This window comes from Nannospalax galili, unplaced genomic scaffold (genome assembly GCF_000622305.1).
Source record: "Nannospalax galili isolate Female #2095 unplaced genomic scaffold, S.galili_v1.0 scaffold245, whole genome shotgun sequence".
NCBI lineage: Eukaryota > Metazoa > Chordata > Mammalia > Rodentia > Spalacidae > Nannospalax > Nannospalax galili.
This window is the reverse complement of record NW_008353009.1, coordinates 13,671-33,252: the sequence shown is the minus strand read 5'-3', so window position 1 is coordinate 33,252 and position 19,582 is coordinate 13,671.

Below are 19,582 nucleotides of genomic sequence, written 5' to 3'. Positions count from 1 at the left end.
GATATGACTTGCTTGTAGTAGTTAAACAGTACAAATGGTTAATAATGAGGGCTGATTTCACGAATGAGAAGGTACTGCACGCAGAAGACCACACCAGCAGACCAAAGGCCAGTCAGCTCTGCTTGTGGTGATGGCACAGTGTTGTGGGAACCCTCCGGCTTCCTCAGGTCTTGACTCTAGCATCAGTTTCAGTTCTAACACCCTCCCCAAAAGAAGAATCCAGACTACACATAATAGTAGGTTGGGCAGTCAGGAGTTTAATTAAAGCAAGGAAGCAAGCAGGAATACACTCTTGAAAAAAAGAGTCAGTGGAGCTGAGCATCAAGGCCTCATTCTAATACATGGGGCTTATGGACATTGCTCCTTCTTGTCTACCACCCTAGTGTCTTCCCCAAGGTGGGATCTCCTAGGGAAGAATGTCCATTTTATTCAGAATTCAGTCTGTTATATATAGATGTATAAGATGCAAGAATATGTATAAGGATTGAAGTACCCCAAAGCTGAAAAGTTTACTAGAGGAAGTTTCTGAAGCTGCTTTCATCTGACCTAACTGACCAGTTATCAACCACTACTGCTATCTTTACATCTTGATTATGTTTACATACTGTTTCATGTCCCTGAGCAGGTCCACTTAATGTTCTTTATGTTCTATTTGGGGGGAGGGGCTGTTGGTCAGTTCCTCTCAAAGTTAATTTCCTGCCTAACAATAGGGTCTCCAATATACATTGTTAACTGACAAAAAGCAAGATGCATGATGACATATGTCATTTGGATAAAATATGTATTTAAAAATTCGATGAGGGCCTTTGAGATGGCTCAGTGTATAAAGGTGCTTGCTGCCAAGCGTGATAACCTGAATTCAATCCTCAGAACCTATACACTGGAAGGAGAGAACCATCTCCTGAAAATTGTTCTCTGACCTCCACACATGCATAACTGATGAGCATACACAAATATCCATGCACACATTCACATAAACACAAAATAAATACATATAAAAGGCTTTTAATTAGCTGAAAGAATACACAAGAAGCCAGCTGGAGTGGTGTTCTCTGGGAAAGGAAGCCCTGCTGATAGGGAGCATGGTGGGAATAGTCTTCCCGCCCCTGAATGAACTGTTCGGTTTTTGCACTTCTTCTATGTACATATGTTATCTACTTAGAATGTTTTAAATTACAATAAGAGTTAAATTAACACTGTTGGACTCTGGTTTTCTTCTAAGCAGGAATGTGGTTGCTGCAGTCAAGTAGAAAGTAGAAGAGGGCAAGTTCAGGCTGCTGTTTGCCTCCAGGCTAGACAAGCATTTCAAAAGACAACACATTTCACGCTGAGAAGACCCTTTTGTTTACTTGCTTCTGAATTGAAAATGATGCCTTCAATTATCGCTCTAACTGTAAACACCATCAGCTGCTCTAAAAATATTTTCTGAGTAGATGCCACTTGTACCTTCTGGCATTGAGTCAAAGCATTTTTTTTACAGCAGCTGGGAATCTTGTTAGCAAAGCTCTGGATTAGCAAGTGACAGCAAAATAAGTTAAGGGTTCAGTTCCAGAAACAAGGCAAAGGAGAAAGAAACCAGTGAACAGGAGAATATGTTATAAATCCTTCCCCTGTGACCAACAAATTCTTAGTAAGATCAAAAAGGGACAAGACCACTGCCGCATTTTAGTGGGTTCAATGACACGCATGAGCGGTACTCCTGTCTTCAAGGAGCATGGGGTTAAGATAAGTCCAGAAGTAATGGAGTACTAGTTAAAAGAAGAGGCAATTGCATCAGAATTTTAAATATTACAAAAGAAATCTTTTTGATTACCCAAGAAGAAGAGTTAAGACAAATAATAACTCTAAAGGAGTATTGACCAAAATTAAGCATTGTATGGAAAGTTTTGTGCAACAAAAGTGACCTTGTCATTCAAGCACAAAAGTCATCCCAGAATTAACAAGATGTATTCAAAAGAGAAACAGATTATGGATGATGGTCTCAAACTTTCCTTCCAGAGAATGAAATTAAAAAAAAAAACACCCATTTCTAAGTTACAAACTCCCTTCACCTTAAAAATCAAAGATCTTACACATAATCTTAAAATTTCTAAAGTCATAGTTTAGTAAATTAAGGAACAAAATATATGTCTCATCAAGGTTTACCTGAGAATGTTTGGATTTTGCCCAAACATTGTCTACACAGCACATGGGAATTAAAATACCAGGCCAGTGGAACTAACATTATTGGATGTTTAGCAGCTATACTTTGAGGCCAATACTAATCTGGTCAGAGGAACTTAAAGGACAGTTTTTGCCCCTTGCCCTCCAAGGTCAACTAAAGTCCCAGGACCTGTAGAGCATCTCTCAAAATGTCCTGTAACTGTGGTGAGTCACCTGTCCTCTTGTTCAGGGAGGCCATGAAGACCGCACCAGATGGGCTTGAACCATTGTCCAGTCTACAAAGAGGAGGTCAACTGCTTCCAAGTGAAGCTAGCTGTGGTTGAACAGGACCTTTGACTTATTTTCACAAGATGGAACTGGTAAAAGAATGGAGTCAGGAGCTCCTCAAAAGCCTATGTGACTCCTGAGGAACAGATACTCGAATGACCTTAAGTATAAAATTAAATTGATTTATTTGGGCCAACTGGTCTTAAACACCCAAAAGGAAAGTATAACCAAAGAGTAAAGTCATCAGTATACTTCAAGAGTTCAAGGGATTACGCCTCCCAGACATTAGGCTTAAGTCTATATAAAACGTTATTTAGACAATTATTTCTCATTGATGATTTTTTGTTTCAAATCAGAAAGTGCCGCTCAGATGTAAGACTTCAAATCTTGGTCTGCAATACCGTAGCGCCCACCTGTACCTAAGGGAGACAACCAGCTATTGTTCTAACATGATGGCTGAATTTGTTTTCTCCCCCTATCTAGAAGCTTTTTTGAAAGAACTGATTCTAACCACTCCAAAAGCTATCAAAGTGCCTGAAAACAAATCTTGAGGTCATCACTCTTTAGTCCAGCCTTGGCAGACAAAAGAAAAATGAAGAGGAACCCAATAGAGGGATGCTTTTGGAAGCCCTTGTCAAGAAATCCCAATGGACTCTCACATGAACATTTGAAAATTGCCCTGGTCTGACTTTTTCCTAGTTCCCTGTCTAGAATTTGTAATGCTAATTACTCTTGCCTTTACTTCTCCTTCACATCTCCTATTCACGATTCAAGGACTTTCTTTTCCCCTTAGAGATAAGAGCTATGCAATTTGGGAGTCTTTTAGATAGACCCTCTGAAGGGGGTCACCAAATTGCCTCACCCTGGGTCCCTGTTCAGCCTGGAAGAAGCTAGAGCGGTCTGCATCCTGATTCCCTATCAGCAATTTTGGTAACCTCTTCAGAGGGTGGTGTGATAAGACTAGGAGCTAGGAATTTTCTAGGCAGTTAGGGTAAAAAGACCCCAAAGAAAAGCGGCCAGTTTTTTGGCTAAAAGTCAAAATGTCCTTGGGCCTCTTAGCAGCATACTCTGTTCCAGAGCCCAAAAATGTCAGAAGTATTTGGGATCTTTTATCTAATCCCTAAAAGATTTTAGGGTTACCTCTTCAGAGGGGGAAATGTTAGAGTAGAAATAAAAAAAAAAAAAAAGATTACATGAAGTTGTCAGAAAAAAGTGATGGGGAGATATGGGAGGAGTTGGAGGGAAGGGAGTGGGTGTGGATTTGATCAAAACACCTTACATGCATATCTAAAATTCTCAATAAATTTTTTTAAAGTTAAAATAAATAAATAATCAAAGATCCTGGACCTGGAGAATTGGCTCAGTGTGTAAAAAGTGCTTGCTCTGCAAGCATGAGGACCTGAGTTCAAATCTCAAGCACCCATGCAAATAGCTAAGCATGACTGTGTTCCTGTCACGCCAACACTAAAGGATGGAGACAGACAGACAGACAGCCTAGTCAAAATGGTGGCGAGTTTCTCATTAAGTGAGAAAGCTTGTGTCAGGAAATCAGGTGGAAAGTGATAGAGGAAGAGGCCAGCAGTACTGCTCTGGCACCCTCACACTCAAGTATATGTACCACATATACACACCACACACAAACACACACACACACACACACTCGACAATTTCAAATCGCTATATCACTGGATACAACAGCTAGCTTAAAGTTGAGTTTGTCAATGAAACTCTCTTCCTGTCCGTTTTCTCTACCTGGCTTCCCAGCCTTCCCACATATATGCTCCTCTCTCTTAGCTCCTTTTAAGACCAAGTAAGTCAGAGTCTTTGTTGCTTAAAGGCAAAGTATAAGAAAAGTCAAGCAATGCATCCAAGTTTGTGTAGGAAGCCAATGACAGGTTAGAATGAGGGCAAATTGTGACTGTCATCAAGGAAACACTTGCTTTCTTAGGCACTGACTGGGAACTCATCACGCTATCTCCTTACTTTTAAATGTCTACATTTTATACTAAAATTTCTCAAACAAATGTTTATTATTCCATTAGTACTTTCATAATATGCTAAAGTCACTTCATAAGCTTTAGTATAAATACACTAATTTGGTTTTAGAGATAGGATGGAATAAACTGAAATACAATATGAAAACTCCAGTTATATCTATATGCCTTGAATTATTTTACAGCTAAAGCTATATGTCCAGTATAGCATGAGACAAAGGAAATCCACATAATATATCTGCTGTGGTGCTTTTTAGTAATGTTTGTATTTGCAATCCAATGGATTTCATCTCAGAGCTCTTTACTAATTCTGATGATCCAATTATTTACCCTATTTTCAAAGTGGCAGAATGAAGGGGGGAAAGAAACCCAAGTTGATGGTTAAAATAATTGAAATGTGATTTTAAAAGTCAGTTATCTTTCCCTCTTTATGTATAAAGAATCTTTAGCTCTCATAAAGTGTTCTGTTAGAAAACCTTAAAAGAGAAAAATAGGTCCCTGCACCTCTGGAGGTTTTTTGAGGTATTAAAGACCAATGCTATTCATTTTTAAAATGTTGATGTTTGCTTCACAGAGGTGATATTTTCTTTGTTTACTTTCTCTTCAAATCCAAAGGAGAAAACTAGGGATATCTTAGGCATGTTATTTTAGATTCAAGAGAGCAGAAATGTTTTGACCATACTATACAGTGGTCTAAAAAGATTATATCAAGAACTTTTGCCTTCAGCCAAACACGAGATTCCACAAGGTAGGTGTATTTTGTCAGTGCTGAGCAGTCTCTGTTGTTTTTCTTTTGCCTTGTTTCCAAAAGGAAAGTGTCTATACCCAGAACTGAGATGGCACAGCAAGGTTTGAGATCTCATGGTGATAAATGGGCATGTAGATCTGCTAAACAAGAAACAAACAAATGAAACCATCCAGCCTGAGAAGTACGTCTCCCTCTTAGGGACAGCTGTAACCAGTAGAAGCCCCTTAACAAGAGCAGAAATCCTTAATCATCATGGGCTGTTTGGAGAAGAGGTTTTTGTACGTGTGTGTGTGTGTGTGTGTGTGTGTGTGTGTGTGTGTGCATGTGTGTGTGTATGTGTGCTTTGCTTTCCAATAAAGAAAAAAAATACTTAATTGATATGACACCTTTAAAGTCTTTTTGTTGCTGTTGCTTTTGTCTCCCTGTAGTCTCAGCTGGTGGCCTGGAACTCACTATGTAGACCAGGCTATCCTGGAGCTCACAGATATCCACCTGCCTCTGACTCCTGAGTGCTGGGATAAAGGCATACACCACCATGCCGAGCAAATTAAATTATTTTTAGTCAAATTTTCTAAGAATTTCCTCTGCTGTAAATGGAATAGGTTGTCAGGGGGCCACTACTTCATTTTCAGACTCAACATTCATTTTCTTAAGCAGAACTTAACTGAGAACTAGAAGAGACTTGAAGGCCACAAAATATCTTTTCACAGTACTCACACATTGCAGAATGCTGATCTTTTTAAAGTTCTTTTCATAGCACACAGATGCTTTCTCTGAATGGCTGAGCTCCATCAGTTAACACCAATTAAACCCTTTATTAAGATGGGTAGCTTGGAAACCCATGTGTAGAGCCTGTTCAGGACTACAGATGGCCAAGAGGGAGAGACTCTGACCAGGAAGATGTAACTCAAAAGCCAAAATAAAATAAGCAGTACATTAAAGATGAATGTAAATTGTTCCAGAAAAGATCAGTATCAGAGTGGTATTTGGAGGACATGATAATGAGAGCTTTATTCTGAAATTTGATGTAAGATGAAAACTTAGGGGACTGTGTATTCTTTTGTATATTGACTCGTTGACCCATTCCACAGGTATTTATTTACTCCGTGCCCCCATGGACTAGAACCTATCATATGCCCTGGGAATGAAGTGGTGACTCAGCTAAAGCCCTGCCCTGTGAGCGCTCACATGTCAATAAAGGGAAACCAAAAATAAACACAAGCAGTTTTAGCACCTGCCAAAAGCTCCTTAGGAAGGAGTGTGGGGAAAACAGATGAGCAAGTTGGTTTTTTAAAAAAAAAAAAAAAAAAAAAAAAAAAAAAAAAAAATCAAAAGAAGTAAAATTATGGAAAAGGATGGGGAGATGGGGAGGGAAAAGGGAGGGTGTGACACAATCCAGGTGACAATAAAGATGTGACTTAAGTTTTAAAAGAAGCAGAAAGAACTTGAGTGTTTTAAGAACAGAAGAAGAGCTCAGCAAATGGAATTCAGGGAGGCAAAGAAAGAGGCTGGAGAACCTGACGGGAGGTGTGGATGCCATCCAGGCTGGACACACTGAAGGCCGTACAAGACTGACGAGGGCTGAGCAGGAGAGAGTCAGGTCTCGGGAGATGTTTCACAGGGAAAGCAGTCAGAATTCTACCCCAGCTCAGATGTGAGAGCACGAGCACAAGAGCGCGCAGAGCTGTGGGGCTGGGCAAACAGAAGGCGTCTGGCTGAAATGGGAGAGAACGAGGTAGGGAAGGAGTTCATCAACAGTCAGCAGTGCGTATGATAACTAAATTCTCTTTGATAGTGTAACAAGTATATACTGCATACTTGGTATGTTTCTCTGAAAGAGAACTGAAAAAAAATGAAAAAATCAGTATTCTGGGCTGAGAAGCAAGTATCCCCACACACACCTACACACACGCACACACACACACACACACACACACACACACACACAGGACAGGCATGACTTAGGATCTGTAAATAAAATATGATTGACAACCAAAATGCTCAGAAGGATGCAGCGGATGGTGGAAACCAGGAGGATCTGCCATTGTCAAGTGTTGGAGGCCCTTCAACTCTCTAAGACTCTGAAAGCCTGCTAGACGGGTTCTGGGGAAGAAAGAGGCCAAGTGAGCAGTATCAGGTCAGCACAGTACCCATGATAGGCATGTAAGTGGAAGGGGGGTGAAGGGATCTATATGAGCCAAACAGTTTAGCAGTGGCTCAGAAGAGACTCAATTGAAGCTCCAGAAATGGGCAAACATCTTAGGGATGGAAAAGAACATTCATTCAAAAATGGGATTTCGGAGATGCCACTCCTCAGTATACAACCCTCAGAAAGACCTACATATATACTTCCAAAAATTACCACGGCCAGCATTCCACCCAATCAGCCTGCGGTGGGTGCTAGAACACAAAGATGGGATGCCGAGGCTTTCAGCAGGAAGCAGCGTTTACTCAGGCGCTGGTGGTGCAGTGGATCCCTCCAAACACTGAGCCCTGGGTACAGCTTGCCTTATGTACGTTCTGTTGGTTCCCCTTTACATTTTAGTTCCTTTGTCCCATGCATGGTAACATACATTCTCTTTTTTAAAATGTATCTTGTTTTGCCTGAATGTACGGTAAGTGCACCACATGAATGCAATGCCTGTGGAGGCCAAAAGAGAGCATTGGATCCCCTGGAAATGGAGGCCAAGGGAGTGCTGGGAACTGAACCTGGATCCTCTGCAAGAGCAGCCACTGCTCTTAATCAGGGAACCTTCTCTCTAGTCCCTGGAACATACATTCTGACTGGGTATTCTCTGTCACAGGGGTGTAGTAAGATTGCACATGCCCACATGGACACTGATTATGCCATGTTTCCTTTTCTTTGTTCTGGGAAGGCCCTTATCACAAACCCACTACAAATTTTAAATAATCATAAATCAAAAATGCATATAACATAGCAAACTAATGAACATCCTAGGTCACCCCAGCCTTCCTTGAACATGTTCAGAACACTTTGAATTAGCTACAATTGAACACCATCTAACATAAAACTTGATTTATATGGAAGTGTCTTATATTTTGTGTTGAAAAGATCAAAATTCAAAATATAGTTTCTACTTAATATATATGAGTTTCAAATCATCCTTATATCAAAAAAAATCATAAATCAACCACCTTATGTCAGGGACCATACTAAAGTCATAAAATGAATCAGCTAGGATATATACCAGTAATGAAAGCAACAAATTAAACATAACATTAAGTGAATAAAAGCTGTACTTAGAAAAACATTATGTCTTGTGCATTCATCTAGGTAAAGTTTAAAAACAAGCAAAACCAAGATTGTGTTGACCCTTGAGACAGATTCTGTCTACAGAAGGACACGTGCTTTCTTGGGTGGCTTTTAAAGTTCCGTTTCTTGGTCTGGGAGTTACTTATACAGCTGTGCTTACAAATGTTGTTTGTATTCAGTGCCCCGTGTTTCAGTGACAAGTTAGTTTTAGTGACAAGTTTTAGTGTTTTAGTGACAAGTGAATGCTGTATGCAGTTTTTTGTATCTCCATAAAAACTTTACAAGAGTAAACTTTAAGGATAACTTTCATCTCTGAAAAGGACTTTGGTCCTTTTCAACCTATCAATTCCACATGGCTTGTGAGGATCAGGTCTGCAAGAAAAGAACTGGGAGAACTCGGTGCACAGCAGTAGCCCTCACCCCCGCCTCTCATTTTCTTCAGGATTTACAGGTCTGAGCATGTGACTTCCTTGGATTGGGAAATCCAGGGGCTCGACTGATAAACATGATCATATGAAATGAAACAGTTTGACCTTAAGTGATGTAGAAGCCTCAGAAATGTAAATCATCTTGTTTTCCAAATATAGTTGTGAAGACCAACACTGACTTTAAAAAAAAAAAAATCCTTACCGCCCCCCCACACCCCACCCAAGTATCAGCACTCACCCCACAGAGACAAGGAATGCTTCCTGGACCTGAGCTCACCAACATTTCTACCAGCCAATCCTTTCTCCAAGGTTACTCTCAATCTCCAGTGATTATGTCAACATTTCTTCAAAAAATTCAATGAGCTAGATGTGGTTAATCCCAGTACTTGGGCAATGGAGGCCAGAGGATTGTGAGTTCAAGATAATTTGAGGTACATAGAGAGACATTGTCCTGTCTCAAAAAAAAAAAAAAAATCAATGAAATTTCAAATCTCATTGTGTATCAAATTATGGTATTTTCTGCAATTATCAGGAAAATCAGAATTTGATAGAAACAGGCCCACAATAGTATGCATATATGCTCCCTGCTGAAATTCAGACCAAATCCTGAGGCACTCTTCTGTCCCCTGTACAAGGACAAATGACCCATCAGAGCTGTGAACTGTGTATGACCTAGAGAAGATTGGTCCCTGTGATCTACCTCAGGTACAGGCAGTGAGGGATGCGTTCGTTACCTGCATTCATATCTGAAAGCAGCGGGAATCCAAGCAAATGTCCATCTGCATTCATTTTTCACTATGTGGGACCATGAGCAGGATTCCAAACAATGTGAGAGATAAAATGCTCATCCCCAAAAGAGAGCATTATCATTCTAAATTTTAAACAGTTGTGGTTATGGTTGGGTTTTTACAGTACAAATGAATAACTTCAAATTGCACATTTTTTTTACTTATACTTTATTAAATATCATGTTCTATGTTGAAGTTAATCCAAAGAAATTGTAGTCCGTACCTTCTGTTGGCACCACACAGAGTTCTGTTAGATGCTGTGAGTCCAGCAGAGCTATATATGCATAGAAGGAAGGAAGGAAAGGAGGGAAGGAGGGAGGGAGGGAGGGAGGGAGAGAGGGAGGGAGGGAAAAAAAAGCAAGTAAGAAAAGAAAGAAGAAAATGTAAAGGAAAGAAAAGAAGTAAAAAAAAGAGAACGAAAAGAAAAGAACAGAAGAAAAGTACAGAAAAGAAAGAACAGAAGGGAACAGAAAAGAAGTGAAGAACGAGAAAAGGAGAGGAGAGGAGAGGAGAGGAGGGGGAGGGAGGGAGGATGGAGGGAGGGAGGGAAGGAAGGATGGGGAAAGAAGGAAAGAAGGGAAGTTGGTTTGAATAATAGGTTGTTGGTGTGGGGGGTGGCACTCAATCATGACAGAGACCTCTGAGCAACTCTGAGAGCACATTTTATAGCTGTCCCACATGAGGGCCAAAGAAGTGGGATATTTATCCTCCATTTCTGACATGAGCACATCATGCCACAAACATGGGTGAGCATGTTTGCATCTTCCCACAATGTCAGAATTTATTGAATAGCAATAAATTCACAACACACATCAGTTTTGTTGGCATAAATCTGCCAAGGATTCTTGATTCTCTTGCTTGTTATCCAAGAAAAATACAGGTTATTTTAGTCCATTCCTAACTAATAATAACACTCAGCTCACACATTATATATCCTGCAGTAAATATCTATCTAAGTTATAGAATGGCTACAGAGGGTTTAAGAGGCCACAGCAAAGTTCAAAGCACAGGTCAGAGACCTGCTACAGAAAGAGGAGAAGGACTGTGGAGCTGTAGAAGCAAAGTGCAGGTCTGGGTCCCAACAGGTGAGTCAGGGAACAAATGGAGCAGCAGTTTGAATGAGCTACGTCAGCCATGGAAAGTGAGTCAAGCCAAAGTCCTAGGGATAAAAGAGAGCTTTGGTCTGTAGGTTCCTTGAAGACACACTGGGTGGACAGATGATAGTCACTAGACTACCACCACCACAGTGCTAGGTACCTTCTTCTTTCAGGGATTCGGGTAAGGATGTTGTACCCTTCCTTGGTCTGGCGTGTTTGGTAAGTTCTTGGGCCTGGTTTTCTTGATAGGGTTTTAATATATCATGTGTTCATAAGGTTCCAATTTACTTTGACAAATTTGTAGGTGGCATCTTCTTATTCTTTTAGGAATAAATTATTTATCAGTCTGTACTACATGGGTGGTGCTAGGTAGATGGTATTATTTATATACCCCCAAAGGATGAACATTCTGTTTCTGTGGTCTTACTCAAATTGGAGTCAAAAGCTGCTTGCAAAATAGAGTCTTAAAGTAAGGTATATCCCCAAACCACTGTTTAATGGAATATGGCGTAACAGAGTGCAACACGATCTCAACAGTCTAGAATCAGCTGAGAGCCACTTTTGCAAGCAGAAGTACCTGGCTCTTTTCACCTAGCCACTGACTAATCTGAGTAAAAATATTAAAGCTAGAGAAAACACAGGTGGAGAATTACAGATAATTTTAGCCATAAGCCATCAGAGTACATAAAAGTGTGTTTATCTAGAACTAAACAATAGCTTATGTACAAGGATCTGAGTTGTGGATGTCTCTAGCATTTCTCATGTAGGCAAAGTCTATGACAGAATAAAATGGCCACAATTACTTGTGACTTCTTCAATTGTGATCTCAAATCTCATTCTCCTCCCTTAGTTATGAGATAGATGAGTAGAATGTGGTAGTATTAATGCTCAGGGAATTAGGAACCCAGTCGTGGGAAGCCTGGCATCTTCTGTTCATCCTGTCAGACAGCTCATTCTCATGACCCTAAACCATATGAAAGAACCCTGGACATCACTTTTCACAGGACTCCAGTCCAGAGTCTGGGCCCACCTCCGTCATTCAGCCACCCCAGCCAAGAGGCCAAGTTCAGGAGGAAAGCCATATTGGACCTCCAGGCTAGCCCTTCTGGTAGATGGATACTAGCAAGTTTCTTCAGCCAGTGACACATGCACAAAGAGTTGCTCAGTCAAACTCTTTCTTAGTTCCTGACCTAAGAAGCTGTAAGATGTTGATAGTCTGTTTTGAGGCATCAAGATGGACTGATTCTTACATAGCAGCAAATAATATCAGAAATGAATCTGGTGGGATGTTCACATGGGGCTGCTCAGCATCATTTGATTCATTCAGAGTCAACCAACTTCAGAAGGCTACCTGTCTAACTCCAGTTCCATTCCTTATTACTTAAGAATGAGGAAAGGTTATGTCGATTTTTCTTTCATTTGAAAACAGTGTACATTTGTTCCGAGTGTGTCATCAAGTTCTCATTTGGAAAAGTGATATGTGGGTTTTTTGTGCTATTACTAAGCTTTGGGCTGAGCCTTTATACTTCACAGGCTGGCCTCTGAAGAGTTGTTTCATGTTTCCTTTCTGTGACTCATTTAATAAAAAATAGGAAGAGGTACCCAGAAATATTTTGCCTGTCTTGCAATCACTCATTCTACTTCTTGTTTCCTGAGCTGAGTCACTTAACATACAAATATAATAAAACTTTCTATTAGCTAGCACTGGTTGTACTTGAATATAAACAAAACCAAAAAGGCTCCTCACCCCTTAACCTGATGCAAGATTTAAAGTCTTTTTTTAACTTTCTCAAATTATTTGTTTTTCTTCAGTATGTAGACAAAAATCCATCCTTGGAAGTTGAGAGTTTTCAGCTTATTTTTCATCCATTTTGCTATAATCTGAAGTAGAAGAAGCAGAAGCAACAAGAACAGGAACAAAATTAAGAGTGATTTGCTGTTACCGAGATTCATTTCCACCTAAGAGCTATGGGAGAAATACTGTTCTACCCACACAATAGCAGAGTTTCCAGAAGGTTTACTAACTCACCTATGTAACACATGTGTGATAAGACCAGACCTCTGACTGATAGCCAGAATTTGATCACTACACTTTGATGTGTCCCAACCTCTGATGAAACATTGAGCATCAAGACTGGAGGTGTGTGGTTTGTGTGTGTGTATGTGTGTTTTAATTAGCGTGTTGATAATGATGTCTCCACAGTAATTTTCAGATAAAACCCAAAAGACTTGCCTGTCTCTTCTTTAGATGAATGGATGAGAGAGAATTCTCCCAATTCTATGCCACAGGTAGCATTTATTACACTACATGATCAGCCCAGCCTGTTTCCAAGTCTGTCTCCCTCATGCTATTAGAAGCATCACATCAGTTCACTATTAGCTTAAGCATTCTATCAGAAGTGCATAGTATGGAAGATGTGGTCTTTGAATGTTAAGGCATGAAGGTAAAATCCATCAATAAGCCATCATTCCTTAGGGTGGTGGGTGGTAGAAAAGATATGGGTCATGGATCAGCATCCTGGAAAAGGATATCATTAACAACTCTTCATCATGAAAATCATAAACATTGGAAAATTAAGGGAAATATTGAGTCCATTTAATTCAGTTCAATGTTCGCATCCCTGACTGAATCCTGGTGTTCCTTCTGGCCCACTTCTCTTCTGTATTCTCCTGTGATAGATTTGATCTCAGGAGAGGACCCATTTCCTGGTTCACACATGGCACCTTTTTTGTGTGTCTTCACCTGGTAGAACACTTAGACTGTAGTGCTGATCACAGGAGAGAATGTCTTAACAACTTCCAGTGAGAATAAGGGAAGATTATGTCCCAGTTGGAGGGGACATGCAGATCAAAAGAGCGTTGCATAGAGAAAAAAAGAATGTTGAAGATTAAATTTCAAAACGCAGGCAAAGGAAGCAGATGGTGCCCCTGGAAGAGAGAAGCACAGGGTAAATGAGCCAAGAGGGTAGAAGTTCAAGGAAGCTGAGCGTTGCAAAGGAAATGTGGGGGGTAGTGGGATATATGACTGGATGTGACTGGGGACAAAATGTTAGGGAATAGAGCTCAGAGTTTCTCCTGTGGGCACTCAAGATCCAACACAGATTCTTTAGCGAGAAGGTAGTATTTTTATGTCTGGATTTGAGCAAGTCACACCTAATGTCAACAGGAAAGACAGAGGGAAGAGAAAGGCAGCATGGTGTAAGCAGACTTGGCCTGGGGAGAGGGCTGGAGAACTGCCGTGAAGAACAAGAGGAAGTCAACCAAGGTTACTGAAAGGCGTCAGAGACGCAGCTCGCAAGGTGGCTTCTAACCTTTGAGTTTCAACAGCTGAGGTGCATGGTAAAGCCACGCTTAAGACGGCGGTGTCAAGGTGTCTGCAAAGGAAAGTCCTGCAGAGACAACTTTTCATGATCTTCATGGCTGTTTTTGTAACCTCATGAAGAAAGTTGCCAGTTATAGCTTAATATAGACAGTAGCAGAAAAATCTTGACATGGTCTCTCTGTTACACTCTTACACAGCTATAAAATTATTTCATTGTGTAATCTTCTAAATTTTAATTTTATTTATTTATTATTTATTTATTGTTCTTTGGCGGGGGAGAGGGTGGATCTCCCTGAAGCCCCACCTGGCCTGGAACTCACTATGTAGACCAGGCTGGCCTCATTCTCACAGAGATCCTCCTGCTGGGATCAAAAGTGTGTACCACCATACCCAGCCTTCTAAATTTTAAATATTTATTATTTATTATTTTTATTTTATGTGCATGTATGTTAAGTGTACTCATGTCAATGCCTATGGAGGTCAGAAGACAGCATTGTATCCCCTAGAACTGAAGTTACAGATGGTTGTTAGCTGCCCTGTGGGTGCTGGGAACCAAACCCAGGTCCTCTGCAAGAACAACCAGTGCTCTTAACTGCTGAGCCGTCTTTCTAGCCCCATCTTCTAAATTTTAAATCTTTTAAATAAATGAGCTACTTTTGGAACCTGGAACAACCTCCCTGGGTCCTTTTTCACATGAGTGCTAGGTCTAGCCTACCAGGCCTATCTTTTTTTTTTTCCTCTGGGTTTTGCCCAGTCAGTCTGGTCCACCCTAAATGGGTTCCAATTTGGAATCTGAGGATGTACCTTCTATCTCAGGAGGACTTTTGTCTCCTCTGAGCTTCATTTTACTAGCAGCTTGGCCTGCCAATAGATGAGGCAGGTTTCCCTCAAGTGTTTTTAAAGAAAAAAGTTTATGAAATTTCTCAAAGAATTAAGAAATTCTTCATAAACTTTTCTCGGATATACTTTTTTTTCATACAGAAAAATTCATTTTTAATATAATTGACACTAAGATGCACATGCATTTCTAATCTCTATATATCTGATTATTACTAGTCACAGTCAGTTACTTTCTGAACTCCTTGGCATCTGAACATGGATATAAAATCATCAGGTAGATTTCAATGGTAATGTTTTTCACATCTACTAATTATTAAGGAGCAAATTTTTATGCTTTGAAGAATTATTTTTTTCTTTGTTTTTAATTTATTTATACACCCACTTCTCAGATATACTTTTATTAAGTACGCTTGTGGAATCACTGATGACCTTAGCTGGTTTATAAACATTTATTGAATGTTCATCATGTGCAAAGCATCACACTGGGTTATGACCATCCAGTATCAAAACATAAGCAATGTTCTCCTTCATGAGTATATAGTCTGATAGTAAAGATGAATATTAAGCAAATAAATACATAACTATGAATTTTAGTTTGAACTCTGAAAAGAGAGTGGTCAACTTTTATTAGAGACAGCAGGTACCTTTCTTCTTAAAACATTTTTTTTAATTTGTGTGTGTGTGTGTGTGTGTGTGTGTGTGTGTATGTGTGTGTGATGTGTAAGGGGGTATGCACATGCTGTAGCACACATGTGGAGCTAGAGGAGAACTTTCTGGAGTTATTCTCTCCTTCCACCTTTAAGTAGGTTACAGGGATTGAACTCAGGTCTCCAAGCTTGTGCAGTAAGCACCTTTACCTCCTGCTCATTTTGCCCTACTTTTTGTATGCTAATTCCTTGCCTACATTAAATTCTGTTCAATCATCATCTATTCTTTTTTTTCCTTTTAAAATATTTTCATTAAATTTTTTCAAATTTCATACAATATATTTTTATCATATTTAGACCCCTCTCCTATCTAAATCACCCTCTTATCACCCAAACCCAGTTCATGTACTCTACATTTTTTGAAGACCTATCAAGTCAAATTTATGTTGCCAAATCCTCTTCCGTGTGGTTCCATCAACTGGAACCTGGTTAACCTACTAGCATCTCACCTTTAAAGAAAACTGACTCTCTCAGCTATAAGTTTGCAATAGTTCCTCAGCCCGCTGTGGTTTCTTACTCATGTTCCCATTTCTATGCTGGAATATTGTCTGGCTTGAGCCTATGTAGGTCTTGTGCATGTTGTCACTGCTGTTGTAAGTTCATATGAGTAACTGCACAGCTGTCTGAAAAAATTTGTTTCCTGGTGGTCATCCACCACCTCGGACTCTTACAGTCTTTTGCTCTGCTTCAAGAATAATCCCTGAACCTTGGGAGGCAGAAGTTTAATATAGATGTCCTATTCAGGGATGAGCACTTTGCAGTTAATTATTCTCTGCACTTTAGCCAGTTGTGGGTCTCTGTGTTAATCAGCATCTGCTGCATAAGGAAGTTTCTCTGGTGAGAGCTGAGAGCTGCCTTAATCTATGGGTATAGCAGTCTTCAAAACACATTAAGGAGTTTAATAACACTTTGGGTCATTGTTGAAATGCGATATGTTTATCCATCATGTTCTATGATGATATGAGTTCAATAAGAGACCCGAGTTCAATAACAGAAGGTTGCACATCTATGACACTATGTCACTGAACAACACAAATCACTATCCGTGGGGAAGGGAGCCTATGGCGTGAAGATTGCTGAAGATAGAGGACGTAAAACCCTCAATAGTCAGCTTAGTCTACTAGTTATGCTTTTGTAAAGCATACATTCTCCATAGGTAGCAGACATCAGGCGCAGAAGAGTCACTATAAAATATTGATATGTTAATTAAAAAATAAGATTCTTATTTTGTGTTATAATGCTGTCTTTGTATTCTTTGTCTTAGTGGGAAAAACAGATACTACCAATGCAGACACAGACGTGCCCAAAGCTGTCCCTTCTGTTGGAAACTGTGGTTCTGACTGTCGATAAGCTTAGGCAGAGGTGTGGGCTTTGACGCTGCACTGTTTCATATAGCTGAAAAGCTCATCGTGAAGCCAGACAAGATACTAACAAACACCCCATCAGTATTCAGCAAAACTGCATTATATCACCTCCTTTACCTAATGGTAACAAAAGTAGCAAAGCAAACCACAGTGCCAGAAACCACAAACCAACAATAACAATGAAAAACAAGCAAAGAACTAAACAAAAAAAATACGTATTTGTTGAACTTCATTGCTATTTCTATGAAATCCTCCCTGAGAGACTGCGTCCTGCACAACAACTGCCAGTCTCCTCATTATTTTTTGATATATTTCTCAGACAAGCGCAAAACTGCTGAAGAAGCAAAGAAACAGTAAATACAAAGCCAGACAGCCGCTAACGTCCTTTCAGCCTAGCAAATTATCTCAGAGAAGAGAAATGGGTGCTTGGGGCAAAAACCCGTTTGGTGTTTTGTGTCTTTTCTGTGGTGGGTGGGGCTTTATGAGTTGCTGTTTCTGCTTCACAGTATGAGGCTTGGGTGACCAAGACTCAGGGAGGGTCTGTTCATCCCTCAGCTCCTGCCCCTGATGAAGATGTTTTTCTTGCATCCTCTACAGACAGATTCCTTTTCACTTCCATCACAAAATGAAATGCTCACCCCAGCCACTGCGGAGAAACTCAATGCCTTGTCCTAGTGCTTTCCTGATAAGCAGGGGCCCTCATAGGATCTTCCTTTTCCCTTTTAACTCTGCCCAGGGTAAGGAAGGTCATTATTACTTACATTTTTTTTCATTTTTAAAGGATAACCAGCTCTTCCGAGGAAAATGTAGGCTATGCTTTATTTGGCAAGTTTATTTTACTTTCTAGAAAGAGGGGCTGGCACTCTGCCATGAAGAGGCTACTGTGGTGTTTGTCTTCAGGAATACCCAAGCTGGCTCACAGAAGGCAAGTCAGCTTGGGGTAGGAAGACTGACAGCTATTACCAAGCCAGACTGGCTCCTATATGAAACTTAGAACCTTTTTCATTTGCCCATATGAGAAAAAAAATACATAATGAGAATATTTTAGATTTTACACTAGCAAAAAATATCCTAACACTTTCTTTACTTTATATGATCAGGAGCCCTGAGTGTATGGAAAACATGCTTCACATGAGAAGATTTTTCAAGTTACACAATGTTAGAATTGAGCCTATAAGTAAAAGCCATCTGTCCTACTAACAAGCAAACAGAAAGTTCTCACTGGGGAATCCCTGTAAGTCAGTCTCTGACTTCTGCTTCTCATCTCTGATGAGGGAGGGGGGCTTTATCATATATGGTTCACCAGAACTTTGAACAGTGCTGACAGAGTGAGTCCTTTTCTTTTTCTCATTATTATTCTTATGACACAAGAAATTCAGACTCAATTAAATGTTAGAAAACACAGATAAGTGAAAATAAGGAAAAGTATACTATCATTATTTTAAACTCCATGTGGAAGTTTGAATGAGAAATGTCCCGGTAGTCTCACGTGTTTTAACACTTGGTCAGTTGGTGGCGCTGTTTGGAGAAGTGCATGGAACGGAGATGTGAGTCCTCAGCTTTCTGCTCTGGCTGCCTCTGCCTCCGTGTCTCCCTTCCATGATGGACTCTTATCCCTCTGGAACTGTAAGCCCAAATAAGCTCTTCCTTCTATAAGTTGCCCTGATCATAGTATTTTATCACAGCAACCGAAAAATAACTAATGCATCCAGTGTCATCAATTTTCTTTACTGTTCATACAGACTTCTTTCCTTTTCACAGAAATGTCATCATACCATAAAGATTATGTGGGGATGGATTTTTTGTTTTGTTTTGTTTTGTTTTTTGTGACAGGGTCTCCCTGTAGCCCAAGCTGACCTGGAACTCACTACATAGACCAAGCTGGCCTCTATCTCACAGATATATAACTGCTTCTGCCTCACAAGTTATGGGATTAAAGGTGTGCACAACCACACCTAGCATGTGCCCTTTAAAAAAAAAGCTATTTTTGCATATCAAGCTTAAATATATCTCTTGGGGTAATTTCTACTCATTAGTCTGAGGGATCTTCTGAACTAATAACAGAATTATCCTCCCTCCCTCCCTACCATCAGTTCCAAGGCCTGATACAGAGGCTTGGTATTTTTATTCAGAAATCCCAGTCAAAGATCCTTAGTAAACCATGTCATCATTTAAATGATTGAAAACTCTGCTGAGTCTTTATGTGTATGTAGCTATATGAACACACACACACACACACACACGTATACGTACATATATATATATATATATATATATATATTATATATATATATGTAGAAGGGGGAACTTTTTCTTTCATTTTTTGTTTTTGTTTTTGGGGAAGATGTGCTTGTTTATTTCTTAGACAGGGCCCCACTCTGCAGCCCAGGCTGGCCTCAAACTCACCATTTCCTTGCCTTCCTACCCCTGCCTCATGAGTGCTGGGATTGTCAGGTGGTGCCACTACACTTGACTCCATATTTTCCTTTTTAATAATTAATCCAGTATTCCATAAGACAAGAGTACATTTACTATATCTTAATTAAAGAGTACAGGAATTATTAAGACTTTTTATGTATTTCTGTCTAAA